A 27,900-nucleotide genomic window follows, 5' to 3' on the forward strand; every position below is an offset into this window, starting at 1 on the left:
ATTGTGTGCCAACTATACTTTGATTTTTAATTTTTAAAAATTTTTTAAAGATTATTTATTTCTTTGAGACAGAGAGAGAGAGCGCGAGCGCACACAAAAGCAGGGGGGAGGGGCAGAGAGGAGAGGGAGAAGCAGACTCCCCGCTGAGCAGGGAGCCCTATGCAGGAGCTCAATCCCAGGATCCCTGGGATCATGACCCCAGCTGAAGGCAGACCCTTAGCCGACTGAGCCACCCAGGCGCCCCTATACTTTGAAAAAAAAAAAAAGATTTAAAAAAAGAAGAATTACAGGAAAAAAGGAGAACATACTAATGAAAGGTGATCAACCTAAAGTGCTTAGAGCAATGTCTAGCACCTGATAGGCCCTATGTGTTTGCTATTATTAATACAAAGAGAAAATCTCCTACAGGGCACTGTTTATTTCCCTGTAAATTCACACTGTAGTGTAATGCTGGGATCCCAGTGAATCTTGCTTAAAACAATTGGTCATCCGCTGTGACTGGGACTAATAATCTTGGATTTATATGTGGCATTTACTGAGTTGGAACACCAACTTCGACGATGCAATCATTCTTTCAACAAACATTGATTATGCGTTTGCTGTGTGCCAAGCACTGCGCTCCATGCGGGGAGGCAGAGAGCGCAGGACTGAACGGATAACAGCTACCATTACTGGGTGCTAGGCACAGTGAGAACCCCTTACAGAAGGCATGTTACCCTCCCAGTGGACCCCCCCCCCCATCTCCATTTTCCTGGGAGGAAATCGAAGTTTTGAGGAACTGAGTAATTTGCCAGGCCATTCAACTCCACAGCCACCCTCCGCCCCGGCTCTACACCCTGAGCATCGGCGCGTACACCCTTAAGGAGCTTACTCTGTACTGATGATTCAGAACACAGTGAGACCCTGAACATCCACTCGGCCCATCTCATCCTCTTTCTTGAGAACTCCAGGTGTGGGGGACCAGAGCGTGCCCCTCTGCTGCCAGGGGCACCCCACTTCCTAACACCTTATAGGGAGTACGATGGTAAAGAAGCAAAGGAGACGCGAGAGGTTTCGTCGCCAGGCTCCCACGTCCAGGCTCCAGAGGATCCCCCTGGAAGACCCTTCTGCCCCCGTCACAGGAGGATGGCGGGCCCCAGCGGCTCCACATTCGCGAGCGGCACGCTGAGAGGCTAAGTTTCTCTGCCTTCAAAGCTCGCGCGACGGCCACACCAAAGACCCAAACCTTGGGCAGGGGCCAAATGGTCACTTCCCCGCCCTCCCGGCGCAGTATGCAAATCCGAGCACCAGGAAGTAGCTGGGACCTCTCGGCCGAGCCCAGCGACAGCCAGTTCCTCTCCCGCCGCTCCGGGCCGTCCGCCGCTCGCTCCCCTGCCGTGGCGCCTCCGGGCCCGACGCGCTGCAGCCTCCAGCCCGCGGCAGGAGGGGCGGCCGCGCCACCCCGGGCCCAGAGCCCGCAGCCTGCCCTGCGCGGGCCCCTCCGGGCCGCCCCGTCGCGCCCCCCGCGCTGAACTCGAGTCACCGTGGAGCGCCGCCGCAGCCGCCGTCGCCCCGCAACTTTCACCGGGAGCTGGTGAGTCCCAGGCGCGAGCGCGGGGGTGGGCGCGGGTGCCGGGGCGGGCCGGGCCGGGGCCGCGGCTGTGCCACCGGCCGGAGTCCCGGGTGCCCGGCCGGCCCTGGGCCGGGGGCTGGGGGTGGCCGCGGGCACGGGCGCGCGCCGCCTCCTGGCCGCACGGGCGCGGGCCCCCGCGGTGAGGGCACCCAGGTGCCTCCAGCCTGTGGGTGGCCGGACCCTGGGGAGCAGGGGACGCGGGGGCGGGCAGCTCGGCAGGTGTCCTCCCCGCGGCGGCGCGCAGGGGGGCGGTGGGAGGTGTGGGCGCGGAAGCGGGCGCGCCGCGCGTCCCTCTGGCGCCGATCCGAGGGCTGGATGCGCTTCCCGCTCGGGCCACTCTCGGTGCGCCTCGGGGAAGCCCCTCTCTGCGCAGAGCGGGCGCGCGGCGGGGATCCTGGCGGGGACTCCTCGGGTTGCACAATCCGGTCTCCCCGCTGGGCCCCGGGCTCCCCGAGGTGAGGGATGGGGCTCGGCCGGGGCTGGCAGCCAGGCCCGCGGACAGCTGCGCTCCTCGGGAGCCCCGGGCGGGAGCGTGACGTCGAGGGGCTGCGGCAGAGGCTCTTGCGCACCCTCCCGCTGCGCCCGGCGCCTCCCGGCCTGCGGAGGAGCAGTCCCGTGCCTCCGCCCGCGGAGAGGAAGCGAGAGTTATTTTAAGAATTCAGGGGTTGCCTTTCCTTCGCCCTGGGGGAAGGGTGTAAGCGTCAGTTCTCGCTTTCCTGCGTTATCTTGGCCGAGTGCGGCTTCTCCAAGCTGTGCATTTGTAACGTTCCTACTAATAGCTGACGTGGTCGTCTGGTTGTGTTTCCGTGTGTGTGTGTGTGGTGTGTGTGTGTGGTGTGTGTGGTGTGTGTGTGTGTGGTGTGTGGTGTGTGTGTGTGGTGTGTGTGGTGTGTGTGGTGTGTGTGTGTGTGTGTGTGGTGTGTGTGTGTGTGGTGTGTGTGTGTGGTGTGTGTTTGGTGTGTGTGTGTGTGTGTGTGTGTGTTTGAATTATCCCAAACCCACCCAGCTTCTTTGCCAGAAACCCCAGTTGAATCCGGGCCTTGCAGTTTCCTAGCTGCGTGTCAACTTGGGCCTATTATTGAAATTACTTTTGTGGGTTTTTTCATCTCAGAGAGAACATGTTTACCTTCTGAGCTATTTATTGCACGTAAAGCCCCAAGCGCATGCATAGGCATTCCGTAACTGGCGCTGTTATTATTTATTGCAAATAATTCTATCCATTAAGACAGGGTTCCCTGGTTCTTTGCAATTTGTTGATTTTAAACCTGAGACTACATGTCTGATTCAGCCATCTGACCTTCTTAGTAAAGCTGCTTAATAAATACACCAGAGATTTGCTGTCTGCAAAGCTAGGGTCTGGGAATCTCACTCACCCTAAGCACGAGCTAATATGATTTTGGCTTACTTCTGATTTGTTGGCTGCCCCCCATGCTGCCTGTAGGGTTTAGGAGGACAAGCCTGTTGTCCCTGCATAGGTAAAAGCTAAGGGGATCAGGCACTGAAGGAGCATAGGAATTTCCTAAACCCCCAGAAGCCCTTCCTAAGTAAGGTAAACTGTGCTGGAAAAGGGGGGGATTCAGTTAGTCACGGGTTTAGGTAAGGAGGTAAGGTCCCGAGGTAAGGAGATAAATGTCTTGAGGCTTGAAGAAATTTAATTTGATCCCAAGGGGTTTTGGTGACCGGGCCTCTTTGGATGCAGAGTGGGGTAAAACCCTCTTCCTGGGTGAAGGGGAGAGGTCAGCCCATGTAAGGAAAGAGAAAACAGGAGCTGGAAAAGCTAAGTTTGGGTCTCTCCCATCATTGACCAGAGCTGTGATATGGAATAAATTGGGTTAATGACTTGGGCCCTTTATTCAGCCAACATTTCCTTCATAGCAGTAACCAGAGTTATTTTCTGATTTGTCCTTGTGTGTCTAGTCTATATTCACCACTGCAATGAAAAGCTCTGTGAAAACAGCTCTGTGTTGTCCAAAACTCTAGCCCCGGTGCTTGTCACAGTCAAGATTACTTGGAAGAGGGAATGAAGGTTGGCTCTGAGTTTGGCTCTGTGCAAGGCCAAGGAACAAGTCTGGTTCCTAAGGCATCTGAAGCCTGCTGGCTCTCTCTGTCCTGGTTTCTAAAACGGGAATTTTTGACTGTCTGGTTATCTCGGGGGCAGTGTTCTAAATGGGAATCTCTACACAGGATAGGTTATTATTCTGCCCTATCCCTCGGAGCAAGGGCTTGACTTGGAGTGATGAGATGTAGCTTGCAAAGGTAGTTCGTCCCATCAAAAAGACCCACTTTATCTAGGAGTCATAGATGTTGCCAAGATATATGGAGACTTTGCAATATCCCCTGACCCCCAAGGGCGTTTCTTTTAGCAGAAAAGTGGTCCACAGGTTTGTGAATCAATGACTCTCTAAGCCCCTTAGCTCCATTATATTTGTATTCAAAAATAAATCACCAAAACATCTGAGATGTCAGTTGGTTCAAATGAATATGCAGACTTGTAATTTAACAACATTAAACAATAAAATCCATAAACAAACCCATAGAAATTTAAATCAGTATAAATAAGAATACAGTGTGTACGTGTCTACTGTATGAAAAGTTGTTACATCTCGCGCACACTGCTGATCCCAATGACCGCCATGTCCTCAGGCATGGACAGTATTAACATTGAAAGGTCACTACAATCATTAGTTGGGACACTAACCAATGACTCATTGATGACAAAGGTGGCCTCAGATCTCTTTTTGGCTTTACCTGGCAATGACTGTGCTCACACCTTTTGCTTGTCGGAAGCGATTCCTGAGAATTGCTGATTCCAGAGTCAGAAGCCTTTCTGAGCTCTGATTTCATTTGAACCTCTCATGGATCCCAGGGTAGGCAGGGACAGGTTCAAAAAAAAGAGGTTTGGTGACATGTCCAAGGTTACAGACCTGGTTACGTGGCACCACTGGGCAGAGTAGGTATGTTTTCTGGCTCTGACTTCAGAGCATTCCCCACTTTTCTGCCTTTACGCCTGTAGTAGGTACTCAATTTCATAAAAGCAAAGGAATGATCACTTAATAAACATTTTTAAACAGGGAACCACAAGGTAATTTTCTTCTATCACTTGGTAATTGTACCATCAAGCAGAGCACTCCAGGCATATTCAGGGAGGTGAGTTTCTGTGCCTTCCAGCACTGCTTCCTGCTTGGGGAGCATAACAGGGTGACACTTATATTGGCTGTTGCCCAAGCAGCTTGAGAGACCGCCTTGGGGACTGTCGGGCTTATTGGTTAATACAGAAGTAACCAGGTAATACTTTACCAAAGGATTGCCTCCAGCCGCTGCTGGAAGGGCCTCCCATGAACCCTACAAGCCTCCTTGTGTGGTCGTTGTAACAGTGAGAACATCATTTGAGGTGAAAATATAAAGGAGGGAGACAGCACCAGATGCTCATTAAACATGCACTCCTTTACTGAGCACCTGCTACGAGCCAGGCGCCCTTCAAAGCCCACACTTTTACAATGGACACACACTGCCTACCATCTTTAAAGATTGGTGACAAAGAGGAAGTTTTTTCTTTTTTTTTTTCCAGTCAGAACTACTGAAAGATTTCTTACAGCTGTCCAGTTTCCTGATACTTAAATTGTGAAATGTTGAGTTGACTCTATCATCATTTCTGAAATTTATTTTGAGTAAGTTCCCATTTAGGGGAGAAGCCCAAGTGTAGACAATGTATGGGAATCTGCCAGTTGAGGAATTAGAATTTTTGGAACAGCCCTGTTTCCAGACTTGGACCTTCTTTTGGATATCTTTGGCTTAAGTTAACTGGAAGGGCTGTCTCGCGTAATTTATCAAGTTCAAATAATGACTTGGGATGATGTGTTACAAAGGTGCATCCATGCTGCCAAGTTGCAGGGCCCGAGAATATAGCCTTTGTTCTTCATTCTTGGACTTTTTCCTCAGTCTTGTTCTGTGCTTCACTTTCCCTTAGTACTTAATGAGTTGCCCACGTTCCTTATTTGCCACAAAAACTATTTCTTGAAAGTTCTATTTGCCATCAGGATGTCATTTTCGTTTGCATAGAACTCTTCCAAAGTTTGATTATTTGACCGTCTTTGTTAACCTTCACATATTGCCAATCTCCCTTCTCTGGCCCCTCTGGTCAGCTCTCTGCCCACCCCCCTTACAAGGTCCACAAACCATGAGTCGACACGATAGGAGCTGAGCATTTATGGGAAGAGATTATTGGTTCATGTCGTTGTAACTGTCCATTTCTTATGATGCTGACTTAAATAAATGATGTCCCGTAAAATGATATGAATGGGGATACCTTTACAGAATCCATCTGAGCGGGTGTTTTTTAACGCTGTAGGCTGTGCCCCCATTGGGTCGTAGAACACTGGGCAGAGATCTCCATTTCCTGTAGCCCAGAGGGTCTTTTAAATCTGTCTCATCTCCTTTTGACAGTTCACACCTCAGGCAAGTCAAATAATACAGGGTCTGCCCACACTCCCACCCTTCTGGGAACATCGAAACTCACTGTATTGATCCCAAGCCGTGCTGATTGACAGGTCTTTGCCAACACGCCTCTCCAGTCCTCCTTCCTCTCTCTGGTGGTACAGCATCTGTCACGACTTCCGTGGGCCCACTTTTCAGCGCCGGTGAGAATACACAGTGAGACGGGCGAGATGGGTCCACGTCCAATTTACTTCCAACTGAAAACAATGATGTCTTCTTGGCTTTGGGGCCTTCTGGGTGCCTCTGCTCTTCCTGTAAATGTTAACCCCCACGGGAGTGAGGGGAACAGAGAAGATCGTCTCAGAGAGACCCTCTGGAGAGGGAGGACCACTTCTGCTTTCCACGGGGAAGCTGTGTCACGGAGAGCAGAACTGTAGCCAGCGACCTGACAGGAGGCCCGAGGGAGGGGGCCGGCAAGGAAGTGATACTTCCTCCTGCTTCGAAGGCCCCAGACCCAGTCATTTGCCTGCAGCCCCACCTTCCTTGCCACCCAACACGGCTTTTTCCTCAGAGTTCTTGCCACCATCTTCTGTTCTGTTCATTTTCCGTTTGCCCCTGAGAGAGGGGGAGGGAGGAAAAGAATGAACGTAGCCATTACCGGAGAGCCTTCTATGGCGAAGCCCATGTTGGCCATGCTTGATTTTTCAGCATCAGAAAGATGTACCTTTTGATATTCACCATCATGGAAACTATTATGAAAATCTAAGTGGGTGTTTTGAAATTTTTTAATGTTCAGGCAATATAATATTTTCTTAATCTCGTGAGAATGGTTCAGTTCTATTTTTAAAAATTACTTAAGTTCTAGGGATGCCTGGGTGGCTCAGTCGTTAAGCGTCTGCCTTCGGCTCAGGTCATGATCCCAGGGTCCTGGGATTGAGCCCCGCATTGGGCTCCTTGCTCAGTGAGGAGCCTGCTTCTCCCTCTGCCTCTGCTGCTCCCCCTGCTTGTTCTCTCTCTCTCTCTCTGACAAATAAATAAATAAAAATCTTTTAAAAAAAAATTACTTAAGTTCTAGCCTCTAATTAATTTGGGGGGATAGAACGGTGACTTTCATGCTTCTTTGACCACACCCCACATCAAAAAACAGGTTTTACCTTGGGCCTGAATGCACATCTATCTGTATGCAAAAAAGAAAAGAGAAAGAAAGAAACACAATTTGGTGAAAGAACGCCTCCTTCCAGCTCATTGGGTAGTGTGACCCAGAGCAGTTCCTTTGAGACCAGCAGCATGGTGGGATCGATCAGAGTTTAAAGCCCATGGGGGAGCCCAGCAATTCCACAAGCTCCAGTCCGAAAAGAGCCTTATTAATTATTAAGCAAATACAAATTAAGATACATCCGTACAATGGAACACCTTGTAGATATCTTTAAACACAATATTAAATTACATTACTAAAATGAAAGATGTTTTTAAAAAGTTGAATCACTATATTGTACACCAGAAACTAACCCTGTATGTTAACTCTACTGGAATTAAAATTAAAAAAATAAATTAAAAATAAATTCACAAAATAAAAAAAAATAAAAGGCTTAACACAAATGTGTAGGTAACATATGATACTATTTCTGAAATAAAATATGCATTGGTGGGACACATAATCTGTAAGCTATGCATATCAGTAATTTTGATACTGAAGTTTTAATAGTGATTATTTCTGGGTTATGGGTGAATGCTGTTTTTTTGCTTTTGTACATCTTTATTTTTTTATTTTTTAAATTTTTATTTTTTTAAAGATTTTTATTTATTTATTTTAGACAGAGAGAGAGAGAGAGACAGCACGAGTGGGGGCAGGAGCAGAGAGAGGGAGCAGGGAGCCTGATGCAGGGCTTGCCCCCAAGACCCCAGGATCCTGGGTTTATGACCTGAGCCGAAGGCAGCCACTTAACTAACTGAGCTACCCAGGCGCCCCCCATCTTTATTTTTTTAAAAAGAGAATCACTTGTATGATTTGAAAATAGCGGTAAAATGAGCAATGACACGAAGCCAGTGTGAGTGCAGGGGGAAGGGAGGAGCAATCAGAAGACATTGGAGCAAAAGTGGCCATTATGGCGCTTGTGTGGATATAATTGTAAGCAGACCTGCCCCTGGAGGAACTCACGCACTATGAATGTGGTAAATAGATGTAACATTTTCTTTCTCTTTTAAGATTTTATTTATTTATTTGAGACAGAGAATGCATGGGAATAGTGGGGCAGAGGGAGAGGGAGAAGCGGGCTCAGCAGGGAGCCTGAGGTGGGGCTCGATCCCAAGATCCCTAGATCACGACCTGAGCTGAAGGCAGACGCCTAACCGACTGAGCCACCCAGGTGCCCCAGGTATAACATTTTCTTAAAGGAACATCCACTTCTTATGTTTAGTTATATTTAGTTATATTTAGTATGGAGCTTATTTTTTGAGTACCTTGTGCAGGGATCATTCCAAGGCCCAAGAACTTGTTCTAGTGACGTGGTGGTTAGTGTGGAGGACCATTGCCCAGAATACTAAATGTTGGATTTCATTGTGTAAAAGGGAGAATCATTGGAGCCTTTTAGTGAGAAACCAGTTTTTTTTCCATCACAATCAACTTACTGCCTAGACTTTTGGCTCCATATGGTGCTGCCAAATGATAAAGAGACAGTGAGCACTCATTAACTGCTCTGAATTAGGTGGATGATTAACCCTGGAGCTAACAGAGATTAATTTGGGGCTGAAATGTAACATTTGTTGTTGTTTTACATGACATCAGAAGGCTTAACCTTGTAGTCACTAGCACGTAGCTACTTGATCACTGTCCTAAATGGTCATCTTGCCCAAACATTTATCTAAATATTCTTGATGATGGTAGCACTGTTGAAGAAGTAAGAAATTAATTTGGAGTTGAGGTCTAAGTTTCTGTGGTATTTTAAAGGAGAATATGTTGTAAAGCAGCAGCTTGGTATTGGGATCATGTTATGATATGTGTGTATATATATATATATGTATATATATATGTATATATATATATATTAGTTTATCAAAAGAATTACCATAACTAGGAATGGCAGTATTTGGTCAAAATGGCATAATTTGTCAATGATGCCAGCAACTATATTGAATAATCAGATATGTCATACTGATCATCTGTTGTATTCAATGCCTTTGAGGGATTATTACTTTTAAATTTGAGGGGAGATAATATAAAATGGTAAAAAGAAAGTGGGCTTCCAAGTTAAGCAGATCTGAGTTCCTAGTTTGGTTCCCCTGCTTATAACTTTAGGTAAGTTACTTAGCCTCACCATTTAGTAATACCCAAGTTTGTGGTGGTGATTGACAGAGCTAACCTATAATTTCCTAATGTTGTTTCTGGTACACAGTAGGCATAGAATAAAAGGGGACTGCATCCTTAAATAATGAGAGGCTTCATGAGAGAGTGACAGACAAATACCATAATAGACACAGTCCCTGGCTTCAAATGAAATTTTAATATGGAGTTTATGGTCTTCAATATAATCAAATGAGCACTGTAAGAGTTGGTTTTTGTCTCTCTAAACAAAACCCTGGTTGTTGTCTCTCTGGACAGTGGGCTACACTGACTTTTTGAATTGTTTCAAATTTAATGGATTAAAATGTATATAAAAAAGAAATTCTAACAAGTTAAATCTCCTAACTGCCTGTGTATCTTTTACGTTATGGTTTTCAGTTATTTTTAAAGTTTTGAATGAATTAATATAACCACTAAATGAAAATTGTAATTTTCCTTAAATTCGTTTACAAGTGGATAATCTTTTTAGAGTCTAGTAAAAAAAAATTTCTGAACACTTTAGTGAATGACTCTCAAATGTTACATTGTTGCTATAGTTATAAGTCTTTAGCAAAGATAGGACTATACAATCCAATTAAACAAATGACATGGCCCATCTGGTGTCAAGTATCAACCCTTGGGCTCTTGACATCGCCTATCTGCCTTGGTATTTGATAATTGAATCATAGAACCTTGTAGAAGGAGGAGATTCTGGTGGTGTGTCTTAACATAAACCTTTGCAGGTAATCACTTTCCCTTGAACATTGGGTCTCAAATGTTAGTTTCTTCCCAGGTTATCCTAATGCAGGTGGTGGAGGCCACATCGTGAGAAACACCAGGATAGGGTGCTCAAAGTGGCCCATTTCATTTTTGGACAGCTGTGGATATTAGAAAGCTTATTCTATCATCCTACAATATTTCATTTCCATAATTTCTGCCTTCTGCTTCTACTTCTGCCCTCTGGCACTGTTTTGACATATCTGAAGCTGTGGCTCTCACTTTGGGATGTGGAGGGACATTATTGATTGCCTATCCACCCATCACCATCACTCTCTTCCTAACAGAACCCAGATTATTTCAGGATCCATCTTCTCCATGGAAGGTTCAGCAGAAGTTTTCTCCATCCCCATTGATAGGGTGGCCCTAACTGGTCAGAGGCTCCTATTCTTGCCAGTGATTGGTTCATAAATGGCTGTACTTTGGGTTGGACAATAGTCAGAAAAGCAAAGTAATGTTCCATAGATGGTCCCAACATATAAATAGAAAAGGAGTGGAAGGGACGGAGAGAATTGAAGTGAGAGATAAATGAGGAATAAAGAAACAAACAAAAAAACCTCATGTGAGAGTCAAGAAATTAGGAAGAAAAATATTGTAAGTTATCTTGATTACTAAATTTGTAATGTGCACAGTATGTGGTTGTCCACTCTGTATTCTTTTTTCTCCAGTCACACAGACTGGTGTGGGATTATTCGGGATTACTGGGTTTCCATAATTATAATTTCTTTTTCAAATGTATATTTATTGAATATCATATATTGGGTGCTCTGGGGGAAACAAACATTGGACGTGTGAGATTCCTATCCTGGAAGACTTTCTTGTACTCTTTTCTCTCTGGCTGGTACACTGATCACAAGGCTGACAAATTAATATGCCAGGAGGCGGACAGGAACCTTGCTCAGGAGTTCCCTGGGCACCTTAATCAGTGCCCAGAAACCAATATCTTTGGGAAGAAAGAAGGCAGCATATGAGGTGGATAGAACACAGGATGTGTAATTATCACCTTTGGGCTCAAATTCCAGTTCTGTCCTTTCCTAGCTTGCTGACAAGATGCTGGCCTTGTTAGCCCCAGGGTCCCCCCTGGTTGTGAGGATTCCAAGATGCAGTGGATTCAGAACCAGCTACACGTGAAGCACGTAGTTGGTGGTTGTCATGTAATCGTTACTATCAAAAGAAATTATCTAGTTGCTATCAAAACAACAAAACAACAAAAACAGAAACCAGAAGATAACAAGTGTTGGCAAGGATGTGGAAAAACTGGAACTCTTATGCACTGCTGGTGTGAATGTGAATCAGTGCAGCCGCTGTGGAAAACATGGCGGAATTCCTCAAAAAATTAAACATAGAATTACCGTATGATCCAGTAATTCTGTGTTAGTCTATACCCCCCAAAATTGAAAGCAGGGTTTCAATGGATTATGTGTACACCCATGTTCATAGCAGCATTATTCACAAGAGCTGAGAGGTGGAGGCAACCCCAATGTCCATCAAGTGGACACACAAAATGTGGGATGTACAGACACTGGAAATATGTTATTAAACCTTAAAAAGGAAGAACATTTTGACACATGCTGAAAGGTGGATGAACCTTCGGAGAACAGTATGGTAACAGAAATAAGCCAGTCATGAAAGGACACAGGCAGCTCTTCCCTGACTTATGTTGGAGTTACATCCAAATAAACCCATGCATTTCATATGCCTAAACCTACTGAACATCAGAGCTTAGCCTCGCCTACCTGAAATGTGCTCAAAACACTTAGGTTGTCCAACATCATCTAACACAAAGACTATTTTATAATAAGGTGTTGAGTATCTCATGTAATATATTGAATAATGTACTGCACATTGCTAGCCTGTGAAATGATCCCAGTTCATGATTCCAAGTACGGTTTCTACTGATTGCATATCACTTTTGCACCATCATAAAGTCAAAAAATCAGATCATCATAGGTCAGGGAACAACTGTACAGTATGATTTCACTTACCTGAGATCCTCTTGGAGAAGTCAGATTCATAGAGACAGAAAGTGGAATGGTGGTTGTCAGGGGCTGGGGGAGGGGGACATGGGAGTACATGCTTAACAGGTGTAGAGTTTGAGTTTTGCAAGATGAAAAGAGTTCTGGAGGTGGATGGTGGTGATAGTAACACAAGATGGTTACGATATAAGTGTTTTGTGTATTTTATCACAATTTAAAAAATGACTTTTTATTCTTTTAAAGATTTTTATTTATTTATTTGAGTGAGAGTGAGAGAGAGCGAGCACAAAAGGGGGGAGGGTCAGAGGGAGAAACAGACTCCCTGTTGAGCGGGGAGCCCAACACGGGGCTTGATCCTGGGAGTCCCGGATCATGGCCGGAACGGAAGGTAGACGCTTATCTGACTGAGCCACCAGGCGCCCCTAAAAAAAAGGATTTTAGAAAAGTTGCTAGGCAAACAGAAATGTAAACAAATAATGAGGGTGGTCTAGAGGATATTTCATTGAGTCTGATAGATTGTCCTTATTCTGAGTGGAGATTTGCCCACCACGATGGCCGGTGTTCACTTCTTTGAGGGGAGAAGACAGGGTCTTCAACTTGTATTTAATACAGGGCCATGTGGCTTGATGGCTGACAAGATACGGAAGTGGCTGTGGTGTGTGTGAGAGGGTATGAGAGTGGAGAATTTTATAAAGGCAGGGGCTGGATTAGAGGGTAAGGAGGAGGTTTTGAACAATCAAAAGTCTGCTGGGGACCTGGCCAGGGTGAGAAGTGGGCCTTCTCCATCCCTCGAAGTTTGCAGGTGTACACTGAGCGATTCTCTCACAAGACCTTATGTGTACATATATATATATTTTTATTATTATTATTATTTTTTAAAGATTTATTTATTTATTTGAGACAGAGAGAATGAGAGACAGAGAGCATGAGAGGGAGGAGGGTCAGAGGGAGAAGCAGACTCCCCGCCGAGCAGGGAGCCCGATGCGGGACTCGATCCCGGGACTCCAGGATCATGACCTGAGCCCAAGGCAGTCGCTTAACCAACTGAGCCACCCAGGCGCCCTATATATATATTTTTTAAAGATTTTATTTATTTGAGAAAGAGAGAGAGAGAGCACAATCGGGGGGGAGGGGGAGAGGGAGAGGGAGAAGCAGGCTCCCCACTGAGCAGGGAGCCCAATGGGGGCTTGATCCCAGGACCCTGGGATCACGACCTGAGCCGAAGGCAGACGCTGCAATGACTGAGCCACCCAGACGCCCCTCATAGGACCTTTTATTTTTTTTATTTATTTTATTTTATATTTTTAAGATTTTATTTATTTATTTGAGACAGAGAGAATGAGAGAGAGAGAGCACATGAGAGGGGGGAGTGTCAGAGGCAGAAGCAGGCTCCCTGCCGAGCAGGGAGCCCGATACGGGACTCGATCCAGGGACTCCAGGATCGTGACCTGAGCCGAAGGCAGTCGCTCAACCAACTGAGCCACCCAGGCACCCCCCTCATAGGACCTTTTAGAACAGGTCCGACTAGATGGCTCTAAAAGGTGCTTTCTGATTTGATAATGCTGTGTTTCCTAGCCACGTACTCACCGATTCCAAATTGCAGGGAAGAATATTGCTGATGGAGCTTTCCTCATAGGCTTGAAGGGGAGCTTTTTAAAAAGTTTCCCCCAGGCAGAAATGGTCTTTTTCTTTTAATTGAAGTATAACATACATGTAGCAGAGCAGCTTAAAACCAACCCCCATGTAACTACCCCCACACCCCAGCTCAAAAAGCAGAACAGTGCTCAACCCAGCGTCTCCCTATGCACCCCCAAACAATACTCGCTTCCCTCAAAGGCATCTCTCATCCTGCTCCTAGCTTTAATTTAGTTTCCAGTGTCAGCTTTTTTAACAATAAGGTGTAGGAAACTGAAAAGCAGTACAAAGCCATTTGGTTTGGCAGATAAACAGATTTTCAAGCTGTGGGTTTGGCAGGCCCTGGCCTCTCCCCTGTGTGCGGAATGACTGCAGTTCAATCAGAGAGCAAGTCCTTGTCCTGTTTTAGACCCTGGCTATTCAGCTGCTAAAATTCTCACAGGGGAGTTTGATCAGAGCCTCATTTAAATACGTTTTTTATTCAACCATTAGTTAGTAAAATTAGGCAGCCCTAGCCACATACAGCTTGCTTTTCTGCCCATCTCTGCATAGCTAAGTCAATTTATAAATGCAAATATATAAATGCGGGTGTGATAAAGGTGGTTTCCAGTGACCCTCATGTAATCAAACATCCTGCTATGCGCCACAAAGCTGCCCGTGCCCAGACTTTTGAAAGGACTAACTAGTTTTGGGAATTCAGTGATGCTATTCCTCAGTAAAATAGGACTCCCTTTTCCGATGTGAAGGCACACAGTACCCTTATTACTGACTGTTTTGCCTCACGTAGTTTTGACATTTATTTTTCTTGGAGGGGAGAGAAATCCATGATTTGACCTGTGGAATTTATTAATCCATGAAGTAATGCTTCGTTTATTCACCATTCCGAAAACATTTCTTGGACACTCAGCACTCATGAATATGCATGCATACGACCTGCAGTCCCATCCGTTTTGCGCTCAGAAGCAGAATTGTGTGTGCCATATGGACTGAGGAAGTAAAAATACTTGAAAAAGTAGAACGAGGAGTACAAGTTTCTCGCTCATCTGAAATAGGAAGAGCACACACAGGCAGGGAGCACTGAGATGAGGTCCTCCTGTGAGAAAGTCACAGGTTGTGGTCCAGGTCAAGGCCCAGAGGAACCACACGCCGGGAGGACAGGAAGAGCCTGCGGTTGGACTGCCTGCAGCCCCCGGCCCCTGGCCACAGCGTCGGAGCATGGCTTCTCTGTGTCCTCACCATGTATGGCTCTTGGCAGCTGTGGGTGCTACAGAAGATTGAAGAAGGACTGAAGCCTGGAAATGGAGGGAGGGCAGGGCTAGGCCAAGGAGCCTGACCACAGCAGGGCCATTTCGGGGTGAAGAAGTGTGTTCCTCAGGTGAGGATAAAAAAGAAAAAGCGGAGAAACGACTTAGCAGGATCCCTTCCTTATGCAAGTGAAAAACCAGTGGAAGTACGGTCACTTGTGAGGAATGGGGTGGCCACGGCATGCACTTTGTGGTGTCTGAGGACCAGTGTAATGCCATGGTCTCATAGATTTAAGAATCAGGACTTGGGTTCCAGTCCACGTGTGTCATGCTCTAGGCTCAGGGCAAGAGGAGATGAAGTTCCTTTCCATTCCCAAGTCGGTAATGACATGCTTGTCTCCTACTCCAGCCCATTGTTGCAAGGCTGAAATGAGGTAACATACCTGAAAGTCCTGGGCGAAATCTCACTGGCCACACACTTGTGGCTATTGTTTGGGGTTCAGCTTCTGTACCCCTAGCCTCTTCTTTCTTTTCAGGCAAAAGGCAAAGGGAAAACATTTTCTTTTATTATTTAGGCTGTCCTTAAGCATGAGAAGTAAAGCAGTTGAAAAAATTAAAAAAAAAAAAAAGCTAGTTTTATGGATAAAGAAACAGAGGGGATAAAAATCTTGCCAAATTTGGTCGAGGCCCATCCTCAGGCTCCCTCACCTCAACTTAAAAGCCCTGGTCGCAGGACCCCAGTGAAATCATGGGTGTGGGTAGCTCGGTGGAGTCCCGTGCCCTGGCCAGAGAGTGGATTCCATGCAGGCTCTCCCTCCATGCAAACCCTCCGATTGACATTTGGAGTGGCCTTGGCCTATTTCCTCCCGACAAGGAGATGAGGCACAAATGTTAGTACACTGGTTTCGAATCATGTGACTCCTATCATGCCATTTAAATGAAAATCCAGATTTTAGGCTAAGGAAAGTGAAGTCCGTCCTCTCTATTGTATCTTAAAAGATACTTTTTCTCCTTCTAATAATCGGTTACAGGATGCTTGTCGTCTTACAAATTAAAAACACCTTGAGATCAGGAACAAGCTTCTCAGATGCTGAGCAGACCTCTAAGTTCACCTGTGGCGTTTAGGAGGGGCTTGACTGCATGGGACCCTCAGTCATGACAACAGTACTGCTGGTAATCCCCCACCCCAGCTTTCTCTTAAATTTGCCTTTTCTACCTTGGCTTTCTCCCCATCTAATAAAAAATGTCCTACTTAATATGTACTCCAAGATATTTCAAAATCCCTTCAGTAGAGAGATACAGCACTCAAAGCCATCAGAATAACTTTTTAAGATCAATAAACATTTTTTTAAAAGGGTAGCAAAAACTTAAATGAAAGTAGATTTGACTTTAAGAAACAGCTGGAGTTTTTTGTTGTTTAAGCTGACTTCTAAAATTTTGCTATACAGTTCTGTGATTTTAAATAAATGTATAGATTCATTCAACCACCATCATAATAAGGATGCGGAATGGTTCTCTCACCCCTGGCATCTGGCAACTGCTGGTCTGCTCTCTGTCACTATAGTTTTGCCTTTTCCAGAATGTAATATAAACAGAATCCTACTGTATGTGACCTTTTTTACAGTGTGGCCTTATTGAGATATAATTCATGTACCATATAACTTACCCATTTAAGGTATGCGATTCAGGGATTTTTAGTTCGTTCACAGAAGTGAGCAACCATTGCTACGATCAACTTAAGAACATTTTGATAACACCATAGAGAAGTCCTGTACCCACGAGCAGTAGCTGTCCATTTCCCTCAACCTCCCCCCATCCCCCTTGCCCTGGGTAGCCACCACTCATCCACTTTCTCTTCATATAGATTCCAGGCAACTGTTTTTAATGATATTTTGTGCATGGCTTCTGATGTTTCCCAGACTCAGCTGTTTCCAGTGTTATTAATTTAACACTGCAGAATTTCTAGGTGTAATTCATAATGCAGTTTCTATAAAGCTCAATATTGTTGGCAAGGTGGGAACCTTTATTCTGTCTTTTATCAAGAAGGGTACTCAAAGTAGTGTTTCTCTTTTAGATCTTCAACCTAAAATAAATAAAGTTCCTCTCCAAGAGAAGCCTCCAAGATTGTAAAGGGCAGTGTTATTAACACTGGAACATAAATCATTTGGGAGGGGATCCTGGAAGGCTGAGCTTTAAATTCTGAGGATAAACTGGGCATTTTGCCCTGCCGCATTCTGCTGCTCACCCCTCCCTGCTGCCCGAGGGTGATGGCGATGTTCCTAACTACCAGGTTTACTTTGTGGGGAGGTGGTCTCTGGAAGCCCCAGCTCCCCCACCTAGAGAATGAACATGACAAGTCGCTTCTCACAGACTCTCAGAAGCATCAAGTGAAGCATGATCATTTGAGCCAATGCTTCTTAGTGAGAGGTAATGTCATGTAGGGACAGTGGACGGAGGACCCGGTCACATGACCTGGCTCTACATTTGCAGGTATAAATTCTCACTGTTGGAGGTATAATCTTGGGCAAGGCACTTGACTTCTGGTCATCTCCATGTGGCCATCTGTTGTGTGACGATTAATTATAGAAGGTCTTTGGAAGTTTAGCTGTGATCATTTATGTGGATATACTCAAAACATAATAGAGTCATAACAAATATTTAATATTTGATTTTCCTTTGGTAAAATAATCATTTTTGGCCATCAGAGTCTTCAGGGAGCTTATTCTGTGCAACTATATGTAAATCACTGAAAAGATTTTGCAAAGGCCATGGCAGTCTGAACTTAGATGCATGCTTGGACTTGAGCCAGCACTGCATTTTGAAATGTTTGTTAAAGCTTAGAAGCACATGCCAAAAGGGAAAGAATGTTTTGATGAACGATGGATAAGGATGACTTAAGTTTTCCATGCATTGCTTAGTCTCTGTAGGAAGCAAAAGGAGCTTTCTGGCCCTCGTCTTCAAACCCAGACGGTCTTACTGAACACTAGCTAATGATGAGACACAGGATCCAATTTGCAATCATTTTTTTTTTTTGACAAAAGACTGACCTATCAGGATCAGGGAGGAAAAGGAGCTGGGAATGATTGGTTTTGGTGTAGAAGGGAAAGCAATTTTCTTTCTTAATTGCAAGAGTTTTATAATAATGCCAGGACAGTTATGACTTGTTTTACTTTTGTATCAAGCAATATTTACCTTTCACAGAAAATATAATAGAAATAGCAATTTTATGGAGTATGTGTCCTCTGTTAGGTGACCGATTCCTTACAAGGTGTGTTATTGATATTCTTGTTATTGATAAGGAAACCAGGGCTCAGAGATAATAAATTACGCTTATTAGCTCCTTTAGCTACTAAGTAAATGGAACCTGAGCCAGCTTGACTCCCAAGCTGGTGTGTTTTGCAGGCATACCTCGGAGATATTGCAAGTTCAGTTCCCGACCACTGCAATAAAGCGCAAATTGCGATGGTTTCCCAGTGCATAAAAAAGTTCTGTCTACAGTATACTATGGTCTATTAGGTGTGCAATAGCATTATGTCTAAAAAAAAATGTACATACCTTAGTGAAAGAATATTGCTAAAAAATGCTAACCATCATCAGAGCTTTCAGTGAGTCATAATCACTGATCACTGATTGCCATAACAGGTATAATCATAATGAAAAAGTTTAAAATATTGTGAGAATTACCAGAGTGTGACACAGAGGCATGAAATCAGCAAATGTTGTCAGAAAAAGCAAAGTGCAATAAAATGAGGTATACTTGTATTTAACTTTGAAAGGTTATTTTTATTTATTTATTTATTAAGGATTTTATTTATTTCAGAGAGAGAGAGAGAGGGCATGGGAAGGCAGAGGGAGAGGGAGAAGCAGACTCCCCGCATGGTTTTTTTTTTTTTTTTTTTAAGATTTTTTTATTTATTTGACAGAGAGAGACACAGAGAGAGAGGGAACACAGCAGGGGGAGTGGGAGAGGCTTCCCGTGGAGGAGGGAGCCCGATGCAGGGCTCTATCCCAGGACCCTGGGATCATGACCTGAGCTGAAGGCAGATGCTTAACTGAGCCACCCAGGCGCCCCCTGAAAGGTTATTTTTTAAAAAATCATGACTATAACATGTGGAAGGTAATGTCCACTTTAGTTTATCAAGTTGACTTTATACATTTACTTAAATGAAAACAGAGGAACATGCTTGCTCCTGAGAGATTACTAATAAAAATGACGCAGCCAACATTTTTTGAGCACACACTGTGCATCATTAACACTTGCGAAATTTTTATTCATTTAACCCTCACGACAACCTTTTGAAATCGGTACAGTTATCATCCCCTTTTTGCAGACAAATAAAGATTAATTAACCACAGTGTCACATGGCTCTGCCGGATGGAGCTGGAGCTTGAACCCAGGAAGTCTGGCTGTCAAACTCAGCTCCGCTGCTGCATGAATCTAATGTCTAACTAACTGTTGGGTCTTGTAGAAGACAAAAGCCCAGACACTAGAAACCAGTCAGCACAAGAGAGAGCCCCCACTTCTGCCAACTTGGTGTGATTTTTTTTACCATGGTCACCACTTGAAAAGACGAAGAGCAAAATAATGTGTTGAAATTGCACTGAAATTTTATAAACATCACATCAAGAGTTTAAAGCACGATCAAGATTAAGCCAGCTGAATTTATCCACATTAACTTCAGCTGGCAACTCAGTCTGATCAATTAGAGTTGTGACCCTTTGCTGGGAAAGAATCATTTTCCTCTTCCGCCAGAGCAAAGTAAATACTTTGTTTTATAGCTAAGGCTGAATCGTGACTGGATTAAGCCTTTTCTTCAGTATGTAGCTCACATTTTTCTTTTGCTAATTACTTACGTAGCTTGCATTTTTCTTCCCACTAAGCAGTAACTCTTCAGTATCATACAGTTGGTAACTCTTACCAGGAAATGCTGCTACAAGTCCTCGCAGTTTGAAAGGTTAATACTGTCGTTAATAGATTACGAATGGCAATGGGTTGGATAATAGGCGAAGGACTTCCGGATGAGGGGAGTTGTATAGCTCTCTCCAGCTCATTCCCCTTCGCTTTTCTTTGTGGCATTTGTGGCAATGGGTCTAGGTGCCTGAGCGAAGCCACTTTGTTCCCTGGGAGTCAGTGTCAACGAAACGGCCCGTGCTTTTGCTCAGCCCTTGGGCACATCATGACGCACTGTCTCCTGTATGGTTTATACATGGCTTGTTCCGTTTCTGAATCACGGTGGCTCTCTGAAAAGGAGTTAAGAGGAAAATGGATAAGACTTCAACTTTTCCTTTAAAAAAGGAAAACGTATTAGAATCTCTCTGCTTTCTTTCATTGCTGGGGTGTCAGGTGGTTCTTGGAGGAAACCCCAGATTTCTCTTGTCTTGAGGAAGTCGGTTTAAGTGGAAGTGCTTTGACATCGACTTTCAGAGAAAAGGAGCTGTTTAATCTCAGTGCCAGCCCTTGTGCTCATTCTTGGGCTCGTCCAGGATCCTTTTTCGGTCCACCTTGTGGCCTAACCGGAAACACTTCTGGTGATTTCCCTGGACTAATAGTCCCCAAATATGGCAGCCTCAGGCTTGATGTTGACCAAAGGTGCCATGTTATGCTTGTTTTCTGTGGGGATGAAGGTGTTGCCGGGGCAGTCTTGCGTCAATATTTTTCATGCCGATTCAGAAGAAACACAGGGCATACACTTAAATAAACTCCGTCGACTGACAGTTTGGAATTGTTGCTGGACCTTCGAGAACCTTCGGGCCATAACACCACTGCGCCTTCCTGAACCTGAGCTGGAGGCAGCAAGGAGGGAGCACCCAGCCGAACAGCTCGTGCTAAGTCCTTATCTGGGTTCCTGGCTCAACCAAAGACGAACAGATGAGAAGAGCCAAAGCCAAAACGGGCACGAGGACTGCGATTTGGGTTAATATACTACCCAGGGCAGTGACGGATTCATTCCCGAACAGACACGGGGGAATCTGGGGTTTGAAAAGTCACATGAGTCACTTATGTATCCTCATTTAAAAAGTGTCTTGTATTGTTATGAATGGGAAGGTGTCTTCACAGTGGAGCAAATAGAAGAGCAGAGCCCTACTCTGAGGTATTTCTTTCAAGCCTTCAGAAGAACTAAGTGACCTCGTGGGGAAGAGTGAAAATGGTAAGGCTTCTGCATGCAAGACTTGTGGGACAAAGTTGAAAAAGATGAAGTAAACTTTAACAAGAGAACAATGATGCACTGAATTACTTCTGGTTTTGACTGCCAGTGGTTCAGGAAATTAACAGATTGGAAATTTTCTGCTGTTCTAAGTTTTTATTTTTAAGGTCAGGAGAGAAATTATTTCCTCGGAAGCTTCTTTTTATTTCTGTGTTGATAGTTTAATCTGAGGACATTGGGGCTTACTGGGACCCTCCCATTTGAAAGTGATTTCTACCTATTTATTGTTTGCTTATGTAGAATTTAGAGTGTTTTATCCTTTATATAGATTTTGAGATCTTAAACTTGAAGTGGCATTGTTTTATCAGTCATAAAAGTATTTGTTCTCTGAGGGTTGATTATAAACAACGAGGTAGAATGACTTTTGAAATAAAGGAAAATGATAGCAATAGTTTTATAATAGATAAATCTGAGATAACTATAAGTGAATTCTGTTTTCCATAAAATGTACCCCAAAGCTAATACTTTGTAAATTCTACCATTTTTTTTTTATGGCTATAGTGTAACCTTATCTTTGGCTATCAGGTTTGTAGAACAGAAATAAAGTTCACAGCAGCAAAAATATGATATGAAAGCCAACTCTCCTGCATACCAGTAAATACATTACAATTATGAACTCTGTTTATCAATTAGAGCTTTACTTTCTTTCCTGAGCATTGTTTTCTGTTTTGAGTTCAGGTATGGGGTCAGACTGGGCAGTGGATAAATCCCAATTCCCATTCCTGAATAAGGGCAGGGAATTGTAATGCCATTTGGGATCGTTACTGTTATAGTTAACCCGCAGGGCACCTGAAAGTAAATCATCCATGGCATTTCCATTGCTATGATTTCAGTCCTGGCATGGAGTTCAGTATTTGCGAAGGTTCCTAACACAATTGGATGGTGCCTTTCTTTTTCAAAAGCAGGTGAAGTTGTAGTGTGGGGTTTTTGTAGTTAGTCTCAATCCTGGCTGTTCATGGGAATCAGTGGGGGGTATTTAAACCTTCTCATGCCAAGCTGGACCTAGACAATTAAATGGGAATAGTGGGGAACCCAAGTTCAGTCTTTTTTTGAGCTCTCGTCGAGATTCTGCTTGTGTATCAAGGTTGAGAACCATTTCACTAGATCTAGCCATCATGGAATTTGGGGGCTATTATAAGAAAACGTTCAGATCAATGAATTAAGGTGGTGCTGTTAATACCTGATCATTCTCCAGCTGAATGTCATATATCCTGGAGTGTGGAGACATGTGCAGAAGAGCTCCCTAGCTAGGAGTTCGCCCTTCGAGGAAAGCAACTGCAGTGGGCACCAGTTAAGAGGGTGGACAGTTTCCTGGGGTCAGAGGGCTTGTTCCACTGTCTCCCACACACATTTAGAAGCACCTGGAGTGGGACAGGGACACACCACCTGCTGGGACAGTCTCATTCACTGAAATAGCAATATCTTGGCTGTGTTTTAAGGTGTGTGGGGTCCACAGAGCTTCCATCACTCAGGGACCTCACATTCAGGCGTGGAGTGACTCCCATGTGCAAGGGGCTCGCTCCACTTTCCCACTGGTCTTGACTTCTGTCAAAGGGACCTGTGAGTGAGAGGGAGTATGTATAGGAAACCATGACGTAGCATAGTTCATCAGAACTCATCAATCAATAAGTTTTTTTTTTTTTTTTTCCTCTTTCCGCATGCAACAGGTTGACTGATGTGCTCAGAAATGGGGAACCTGTTTAGTCAGAGGGCTGGAATGAGGAGGTCTGCCCTGTGAACCTAGGGCAAATTACCCCATCTCAGAGCTGCTCCTTTATCAGATGTTAGAATTCCTTATCAGAATTCGTTTTGTTGTTGTTATTGTTTTAAGATTTTATTTATTTATTTGAGAGAGAGAGAGAGAGGGTGACCATGCCCAAGGGGGAGGGGCAGAGGGAGAAGCAGGCTCTCTGATGAGCAGGGAGCCTGATGCCAGACTCAGTCCCAGGACCCAGGATCATGACCTGAGCCAAAGGCAGATGCTTAACTGACTGAGCCAGCCATGCGCCCCTCAGGATTCGTTTTGAAAGGGTATGTGAAAGCGTTTTGTTGAAAAGGTAAGGAATGAAATAACCCCCATTTAATCTCCCGCTGAGCTGGGGTAGAAACCTCCTGCCTGAGAGAAAAGGAGCAGCCCTCTGGGAAACCAGTAACCCTGTCTAAGAGGTACTTTCCTCTTTCTGTAGCATTCATGGTGGTTCAGTGAGCCGTCGGTGTCCATTAAAAAAAAAGACTGACCATACCAAAATGCTGACAAGGATGTGGGGAGATTGCAGTCAAAAATGGGACAGCTACCACCACAAGACACCCTTTGGCAGCTTCTTATAAAATTCAAAATACATCTGCCTCACAACCTAGCATTTCCACACCTAGGTAGGAGGAATGAAAACATACATCCACAAAATGACTCGTGCAATGATGTATATAGCACCATTTTTCATTATATATATTATAAAACCGCAAAACCCTGGAAATGTCTTGAATTCCCATCATCAGAAGAGTGGTTCAATACATTTGAATGGCAGACTCATAAAATGGGATAGTGCTCAGACCAAAAAAAAAAAGGATACTGACACAGCAAGAGCTGGGTGAGTCTCACAAACATGTTAAAGGAAACACATCAGAAAGAAATACATACTGGATGATTTCATTTGCATGAAGCAGTGCTCACAGGGAGCGTGTGACTCAGAAAAGGACACAGGGGACTGTCTGAGGTGATAGGAATGTTTTGTATCTTGTTTTGGAAGCTGGGTAGGTGAATGTGGACATATATATCGGTATCAATCTCATACGGCATTTAAGATCTGTGCATTTTGGGCGCCTGGGTGGCTCAGTTGGTTAAGCGACTGCCTTCGGCTCAGGTCATGATCCTGGAGTCCCGGGATCGAGTCCCACATTGGGCTCCCTGCTCAGTGGGGAGTCTGCCTCTCCCTCTCCCACTCCCCGTTTGTGTTCCCTCTCTCGCTGTGTCTTTCTCTGTCAAATAAATAAATAAAATCTTTAAAAAAAAAAAAAAAGAGGGGCGCCTGAGTGGCTCAGTTGGTTAAGCGACTGCCTTCAGCTCAGGTCATGATCCTGGAGTCCCTGGATCGAGTCCCGCATCGGGCTCCCTGCTCGGCGAGGAGCCTGCTTCTCCTTCTAACCCTCCGCCCTCTCATGTACTCTCTCTCTCTCTCTCTCTCATTCTCACTCTCTCAAATAAATAAATAAATCTTTAAAAAAAAAAAGATCTGTGCATTTCATTATATATACATATTTGTTTTGGTGGGTAATCAGAATTTATTTTTCTTGACTTTTTCAATTGTGGTAAAATATACATGACATTTACCATCGTAACCATTTTTAAGTGTACTGTGGCATTAAGCACATTGATCCTGAGCCATCACCACCATCCATGTCCAGAACATGATATGTACATTTTGTTTCAATCAGAGAGGCCAACGAAAGGTAACATCATGTGGTAAGGTCCACTCAAGCTCTAACTGAGGTATTCACCTGGTGCATTGGTGAAGCCAGCCCTGACGCTTCTTTGGCCTGTAGCCCCGAAGCGTGTCGAACATACATCTGCTGTGGTACCTGTCATGTCTTATTGGCACTACCATTGATTTGCCTGTTTCTCCCACTGTTCCCTGAATTCCCAAGGGCAGAGAGTATCGTGCTCATCCTCTTCCATTTAAGTGAGGTTTTCATGAAAATGTGCTGAACTCCAAATGATCCCAATGGCAGATTTTGGCTTGCTACGTTTCCATGTTCTTCTTCTTCTTCTTTTTAAAGATTTTATTTATTTATTTGACACAGAGCGAGAGAGAGAGAGAGAGAGAGAGAGCACAAGCAGGGGGAGTGGCAGACAGTGGGAGAGGGAGAAGCAGGCTCCCTGCTGAGCAAGGAGCCCACTGCGGGGTTCGATCCCAGGAGCCTCGATCTCACGACCTGAGCCAAAGGCAGCCGCTTAACTGACTGAGCGACCCAGGCACCCCTCCACGCTCTTCTTAAAGAAAATATGAGCCTGTATTTTTCCTTTTTTTTTTTTTTAAAGATTTTATTTATTTATTTGAGAGAGAGAGAATGAGAGACAGAGAGCATGAGAGGGAGGAGGGTCAGAGGGAGAAGCAGACTCCCTGCCGAGCAGGGAGCCCGATGCGGGACTCGATCCCAGGAGTTCAGGATCATGACCTGAGCCGAAGGCAGTCGCTTAACCAACTGAGCCACCCAGGCGCCTGAGCCTGTATTTTTCACAACTACCTCTGTAAAATGGTTAAAGAAACTGTGAAAATTTAGAATTTCGAAATGGGGAACATTTAGTATGACTTCCTGGAACTACTTGATTCTATTTAACATGTGTGTTTTATCTCTTTTCTTCCTTCTTGCTGTAGTCCGCTTCTGGACTCCCACACCCAACACCATGACTTAGGCATTTCCCTTTCTCCTGTGCCCTGTGGTTTCCTGTCCTGCCTCCAGATCAACTATCTAAACAACACAAAAGAGCCTGGGCGACCACTGAAAATATTTTATTCTCCTAGCAGCTCAGAAGAGTTGAAACTAAAACTTCAGGTTTTTCTTCTTCAGAAACTCCATGATTTCCCAGTGATCAGGAGGAGTATAAAGTCATGGGAAGGATTACCATAGGCTACTGTTTAAGGACCTGGCCACGGTGCTTTCGGGCTGTGCCACAGATGGTCCACGGGCAGCCCCTTCTTCCTCTTCTGAGCCTGAAAGCCAAAAATAGGGTTAAATGTGATAAGGGCTTCCATCCCCAGACAGCTAAACAATTTGTACTGTTTCTAATTGTGTCTTCCCGTTTAGACATAATTTTCAAAATAGATTCAGCATTTTGTCCTTGGTCTCCAATTTTATGCATTTTCTTCACAGTAAGGCTATCAGCTTAGATCAAAAAACGTGCTTTGCTTAGGTTAAAGGGTCCTTGCTTTAAGCCTATCTTATGATTTTCATCTTGTTACTGTTGAATTAGATTTATGGCATCTCTCTTTTTATAGCATTCATATCAACACTTGGGCTTTTGGCTTTCTACTAAATTTTTTAAATTATAGGCTTAAAATATAATGACACACTCCAGTAACTGCATCCACTATCACCTTGTACTGAGTAAGACACTGCTCCTGATGACTCTGAACTTGGAGCGGTGGGCAGCACCACCATGCAATCGGTGAAAAGGTGTATTTGCTGGCTGATGGGAGAAAGTCTGCATTTGGTGCAGGAAAGGTTGTTTAGGAATGTCACCATTTTACTATAGAAGTTGAACATGTGAAAGTGAAGACCATTTGGAATTTAAGGACATTTCATTTTACAGATGGGAAACTCATTCATTTATTCATCAGCAAATACATAAAGAGAGACTGTTAAATGCCAGGTTCAGTTCTTGGTGCTCTGGAGATATTGAACAAAAGACACAGGGCTCTGCTCTGTGCCATGCATTGCCAGTCAGGACAAAAGACAATATATTGATAAATGCTTTCAGGCTGGATGAAGGGGTTCTGAGGAAAGTAAGACTGGGTAGTGTGACAGAGGGCATATTGAGCTAGGTTGGCCGGGGGGTAGGTCTTTTTGAGTTGTGTTGTGAATGATATGGAAGACAAGAAGAGGAAGAGGATTTTAGACAGCGGGGACAGCAAGTGCAAAGGTCCTGAGGTAGGGATGAGCTTGAGTGTCTGCAGAGAAGAAGGACGGGGGTGAGAGAGTTTGGAGAGGCAAGCAGAGGGCCCTCTCCAAGCTCTCCCACCTTCTCCGATCAAGTGCCCTCAAGACTTTGGTAAAGAACTTAGTTTTTATTCTAAATTCTGAAGAAAGCTGTGGGAGGGTTTTAATCTATAGATAAAGATTTGGCTGTGTGGGGAATGCAGGGGCAGACAGGGCTGGCTGTTTGAGCAAATAAAAATACAGGATGCCAGATTCAACTTCAATGTCAGGTAAACGATGAATCATTTTTTAGTATAAGTGTGTCCCGTGCAAAAATGAATTACTGTATCTGTGAAATTCCAGTGTCACTAGGTGTCCTGTATTTTATCTGGCTGTTGGGGCACCCATGCATCTGGCCCTGGTCCTGGAGCTGAGGAGGGTCAGACTGGGGAGAGCTTGTGCTTGTCGATGGAAAGACCCTGCCACTGAGTTGGATTTGGGGAGTGAGAAAAAGAGGAATCAAGATGACTTCTCGGTTTCCAACCTCAAGAGCCGAGGGCGCCCTTTACCGCAGTGGAGATGGGGGGAATGGTCGTGTGTCTCTCTGTGTGCAATGAGGACATGTCTTATTTAAGGGTATAGCAAACAGGAAGTGGAGACACGGAAGCCTGATTCTGACTGGGTAATGTGACCCCATCCGTCCCCATCTCTTCCTTCCAGGCTTCTCTCTTCCCTCTCCCCATCTAGTGTTATTCGGCTCAAATGGAAGGAGAGGAGTAATTTAGAACATAACTTGACTAGGACAAGCCACTTCCTAAAAGAAACCCAAAAGGGGAAAAGTCAGTGCACTTCACAGGAGCCTACAGACTATTTCTATTTCATTGTGTAACAGATTTCTGGGTGCCTCTTTCCTAATGTACCTTTATGGATACCTTGATAGGCATAATGAAGGAAAATGATTTTTGCAATGAAGAGGTTATGTGGGCGGTGAAGGACAGATAAGATAAATCAGGCTCAAAGTGTCAGAGTTACAACATTTATAAAATCCAGCATTACAACCAGA

The 27,900-nt window shown here is 44.6% G+C and overlaps 1 protein-coding gene across 2 annotated transcripts in view; it reads left to right on the forward strand.

Moving 5' to 3' along the window:
* Positions 1 to 1,347: 1,347 nt before the first annotated feature.
* The window catches only part of LYN (LYN proto-oncogene, Src family tyrosine kinase), a 116,701-nt gene continuing 90,148 nt past the window's right edge, over positions 1,348 to 27,900 (forward strand). For both annotated transcript variants that reach the window (XM_035011173.1, XM_035011175.1), the window contains exon 1: positions 1,348 to 1,573. The gene's annotated coding sequence lies outside the window, so the exon portion shown is untranslated. The remainder of the gene's footprint in view (positions 1,574 to 27,900) is intronic.

The sequence above is a fragment of the Mirounga leonina genome, unplaced genomic scaffold, assembly GCF_011800145.1.
Source record: "Mirounga leonina isolate KUSES-001 unplaced genomic scaffold, KU_Mleo_1.0 Mir_165, whole genome shotgun sequence".
NCBI lineage: Eukaryota > Metazoa > Chordata > Mammalia > Carnivora > Phocidae > Mirounga > Mirounga leonina.